The following is a 5,774-nucleotide window of genomic DNA, read 5'->3' on the forward strand; positions in this document are numbered from 1 at the left end:
TCACTAAGAAGAATGTGTTTCACCTTCATCCAGGTAAATACAAAACGTGTAAGTCTCCATCCTTTACATGGCTGAATAGTATTCCATGCACTATTCAGGTATACTGATGGTATACATATAGAATGGTTTGTTAATCCATTCATGAGTTGATCAGCACTTGGGTTTCTTTCATGGAGACAGTGTTTGCAATAGATGGTTCTAGGAAAATTGGGTCACCAGATCCAGAAAAATGAAAATGTACACCTGTATCTCACCAGATGTAAAAGTCAACCATAGATAAACTAAAAAATTCAATGTAAAACCTGAAACTGTGAAGACACTACAACTAAACCCACAGAAAACACTTCTGCACATTGATCGAGACAAGGAATCCATGACTATGACCTCAGAAGTACAGGTTACCACACCAAAGCTGAGCAAATGAGACTTAAGATAAAAAGCTTGTGCACAACCACAGACATAATCACGATAGTGAACAGAGAATTCGCAGAATGGGAGAAAATATATATGCAGATTGTTAATCATACAGGGTGCTTATATCCAGAATTTACAAGGAACTTAAACAACTAACAACAAAAAGATAATAATGATCTCATTAAAACAAAGGCTGTATACATAAGTAGACTTTCTCTTTCCCTTTTTCTTTCTTTCTTTCTTTCTTTTTTTTTTTTTGAGGACACATTGGGTAAAACCTTGTGGATGTTTCTGAAATGAACGGACTTTCAAAAGAAGATTTGCAAATGTTCAACAAGCATAAGAGAATATGTTCAGCAACAATTATTTTCTGAGAAAGGCAAATAACAAATGGAGTGAGATAGTTATCTTCCCAGCAGTCAAATATCTAAAACGCAGAAGACACAGGGTAACATATATAGGCAAAGTTACCGATAAAAATAACTCACATAAGCGCACCCTATAAGGAAATTGCTATTGAGATGTCCGAATGAACTAAAAATAGAACTATGAATTTGATACAGCCAGCCCTCTACTGGGTATCTAAGCAAAGGAAAAGAAAGAATTATGACCAAAGTATACCCACAAGTGTACTGCAATTCTATTCACAACAGCAAAGACATATAATCTACCCAAGGGCTTCTCCACAATGACTGGATGAATGATTCTGTTAATGGTGACATCATGGTCATCAGACTATGGCAGAAACAGCTGTCACTACCTCAGATGAAACAAGTGTCTAAACACATGAACAGGTGGACAACAGCACCAGGGCAGAGAGGGGGATGGGCAAGTCGGTATCCAGAGGTGCTAACATATGTTATCTCACTGTCTAGTGGTAGTAAAGTTATAAAATATTCAGAGAAAAAAACAAAGTCCTACCAACAGACAAACAAAAATTTTAGGTAACAAGATCCTTATATGAGTGAGGTCTGATGTTGGGCATCAGAAGCTGAGACTTGACAGCAACCATTACAAGTATTAAAAATGATAAGGGAAATTATCTGCAGGAAAGTAAAAGGTAGTAATATAACAGGATTAAATTAGTTAATTCCGTGGAGAGATTTTTATAAGGAATGTAATGGAAATTGGAATTATTTTGGCCAGTGGTGTAATGTTACTTTCCTAGGTAGGTAATGCTTTTTATAAACATTTCTGTTTTTTTTGTTGTTGTTATTGTTGTTGTTGTTTTTATAAAAGTAAATTGATTTCAGGTTAACGTAACGGTACAAACAACCAGGTCAAAATATTTTATTTTGTCAGGTGGAGTCCCTCTTGTCTTTATGGCTCCCACACAAAAGAGGTGCCAAACAGGGCGGTGCCTGTGGCTCAATGGAGTAGGGCTCTGGTCCCATATGCTGGAGGTGGAGGGTTCAAACCCAGCCCCGGCCAAAACTACAAAAAAAAGGGGGGCAGGGGTTCCAAATACCCTACCCCATTCCCATTCCGTGAGAGCACAACAAATGACTCCCCCTACCTAAGTACCCCCCAATTTGAATTGAAATGGGTTTTTTCTCCTAACTGGCTGTACATGAGATCATCTGATGGCTTCATAATAGTATTGAGACATTGGATAAATGATTTTCCATTCTTGTGATATCTTACTAAGAGGAATGTGTTTCAACTCCATACAGGGTATTACAAGGGATATGAAGTCACCATCTTTTTTTAATGGCTGATCTTTTTTCAAAATGTTGATCTATTCCTGAGTTGATGGGCCTTTAGGTTCTTTCGACTTCTTGGTAATTGTAAATTGAGCTGCAATGAACAGCCTAGTGCAAATGTTCTTACTATAAAATGATTTTTTTTCTTCTGGGTAGATACCTAGTAGAGGGATTTAAAGACAAGATTTCCCATGTGTTTTTTGAAAGAACTCCTTCAGTGTATTAAATATTCATGTGTTTCACTACATTAGAAGGCTCTGCATGACAATTAAAAAGTGCATTCTATTTTTTGTATAGCATCAAAACTTCATGCAACATAGAAAGATATGTAAATATAGAAGAGTCCCAAAAATAATTTTACACATTTTTCACAAATAATATGTTCCTTTTGTGACCACTGTAATTATAAATTGACATTAACAAATGCACTCATTTTAAAAAACACACTTTCTGAGCTTGCTACATTTGTATGTAAAAATTTCCAGTGCCCTAGGAAACAGAGTCCAAGGCAACTGAGAGTCAGAGAAACCCATTCTCAGAAGGTGACTGTCTGATGCCTCTACCTGGACCCAATCCAGTTCTTTATTAAATTCAATCAAATTCTCACTGTAATTGGTCCCCTGTTCCTGATTTCTAAGAGGTGACAGCTCTGATTCCTTCTTCCAGCTCCCAGCTCTGTGCAAGGCACAGAGAAGAGGTACAATAAATGTTTATGGACAATGCTCCCAACACCATTCCATCCCCTGTGACTTTCAAGTCTAACCATCTGAGGACACCCCAGAGCAGGTCACACTAGGGTGATCTGAAGCCCATCTCAGCCTCCCTGCTGAGTCCATGTGTCATGCACAGGTAGGATTCTAGGGCACTCAGGGGCCCCTGCAGGACAGGCTGCCTGTTGTCAGGCACAACTGGCTGCTGATTCACAGGCACCTCTCACAACTCACACACTTTATGTCCTGTGTACGTCATGATGCTGAAACACCCCAGGGCAGCACCGCAGGTGATCCCACTGGGTCTGGGGTCAGACAGTGCACAGCACACCTCCTGGGGAAGGGCTCAGCTACAGCTTGGACCTCACCTGACAAACAAACAATGTAACCTAACCATTTGTACCTCATATTAATCTGAAATTTAAAATATAGTAATTTAAACAGGAATGAGAACATACATAATCATGAAATATATTTTAGAAAAAAAAACATTAAGTTCAATGGAAGCAGATGGTCTGAGTGTTGTACTGAGGGACTGAGGAGGGAGCGGCAAGACTGAGAGTGGAGGCAGCTGCAGCCTCTGCTTCCTCAGAAGAAGCGAGACATCCAGGAGACACCCTCCCTTCCACTAGATTGTCCCAGAAACACCCCTTGAATAAAACAGAGAGGTGACAGGGGCCAGCGGGGATGGACGAAGGGGCAGTGAGGCTGCCTGCCCAGGGTGCTCAGAGCACTGCCCAGCCCCAGCCTGGACCCAGAGAGCTGTGACTGAAAGTCCTCAGGGCCACACGATTCCCTCCAGAACCTTTACCCTATACTCACATGATGTTTAGAATGTGCCTGAATTCCTCACTAAAGAGATTGAAAATAAACAAATGCACAGTTTTGTCCAAAAGAACAAAGAGAAAGACAGATAATAACAGATGAGAAATGTCTGCGATACATGAAAATGCACCTGTTTAATACTGCTTCTCTTCACACGCATAAGATAATAACAGGAGTGAATAGACATCAAGCCATATTGCCATAAAAGTAAGAGGGTCTGCTCTTACTTTTATGGGACTGTATGATCACTCAGTCTGTCCTGGGGTGGTTGGTTCAGTGAGCATTTGGGTACAGGCATGAGAAGCACAGGCCCAGATATAGGGCTCATTCTGCCCAGGTGAGAGCTCTGAACACAGAAAGAGAATATGAGCCTCTCTTTGAAACTGTGCATCTGCACATAGAAAACATTTGACTATACATACTGTGTTTCCTCTGCATGTGTAAAAGAAAATGTTACCTGTAAAAAGCTTTTATTAAACAGAGGAAATATTTGTTGACCAATTATACCTGCATAATATTCCATGGTGTACATATATCACAATTTACTAATCCTTTCGTGGGTTGATGGGCACTTGGGCTTCTTCCATGACTTAGCAATTATGTATTGGGCTGCAACAAACATTCTGGTGCTAAGATAAAACTGCTTTTGGGCTGCAGTCAACATTCTAATTGCTAAGATAAAACTACTTTTAAATGTAAAAATATTTTTACTGGAATTAGATGATATCCCAAGGTACTATTGATTGCATTTCTCTGATGATTAAGAATTATGAGCATTTTTTCATGTGTCTGTAGGCCATGCGCCTGTCTTCTTCAGAGAAGTTTCTATTCAAGTTCCTTGCCCACAATGAGATATGATCACTTGTTCTTTTCTTGCTGATATGTTTGGGTTCTTTGTTGATTCTGATTATCAAATCGTTGCCAGAGACATAATCTGCAAATATCTTCTCCCATTCTGAGGGCTGTCTGCTTGCTTTATGTACTATGTTCTTGGCTGTGCAGAAGCTTTTTAGAAAGAGTAGCCCACATCACAAAATAATAAAACCATAGATGTTTGCATGGATGTGGAGAAAAGGGAAAACTTCTGCACTGCCGGTGGGAATGCAAACTAATATGTTCCTTTTGGAAAGAAGTTTGGAGATCATTTAGGGATCTCAAAACAGACCTGCTATTCCATATTGTAATCCCTCTACTAGGTATATATCCAGAAGACCAAAAATCACTTTATAACAAAAATATTTGCACCAGAATATTAAATGTAGCCCAATTCATATTTGCTAAGTTATGGAAGAAGCCCAAATGTCCATCAACCCACAAATAGATTAATAAATTGTGGTATATGTACACCATAGAATATTATGCAACCTTAAAATGGATGGAGATTTTACCTCTTTTACGTTTACATGGAAGGAGCTGGAACATATTCTTCTTAGTAAAGTATCCCAAGAATAAAAGAAAAAGTATCCAATGTACTCAGACCTACTATGAAACCTATATATAATCACCCACACTTTCATGTTTCAGCTATAACCCAATTACAGCCCAAGATGAAGGGAAAAGAGGAGGAGGAGGGGAGAGTAAGACGGAGGATGGGTGGAGGGAAGGTAATGGGTCAGACCACACCTATGGTGCATTTTACAAGAGTAAATGTCAAATCTCCTAAGTGTAGAGTATAAACATCTTCAACAATACTTAAGAAAGTGCAGTGAAGGCTATGTGAACCAGTTTATTGTAAGAATTTCAAATTGTATATAAAACTAGCACATTCTACCCCATAAAAGCATTATTATACATAGCTATGATTTTATGACTAAAAAAGGTAAAAATGTTCAAAATAAACATGTCAGGTATGCTACACTTCTATCACAGCTCAACCTCATAACAATCAATCACAACGTTCCAAATCTTACAATGGTTAAATATTTGCCCCAGCATACCCACACCTGCTGTGGGCTCTGCCCTCCCTCAGCCTCCCACCAAAGACCTCCTATATAGCAGGAGCACATGCAAATAGGGCCTCCCTCTGCTCATGAAAACCAGCCCAGCCCTGACCCTACAACTCTAGGAGAGGAGCCCCAGCCCCAGGACTCCCAGGTCTACCGACTCGCTGCTCAGAACTAAA

Source organism: Nycticebus coucang, chromosome 6 (assembly GCF_027406575.1).
Source record: "Nycticebus coucang isolate mNycCou1 chromosome 6, mNycCou1.pri, whole genome shotgun sequence".
NCBI lineage: Eukaryota > Metazoa > Chordata > Mammalia > Primates > Lorisidae > Nycticebus > Nycticebus coucang.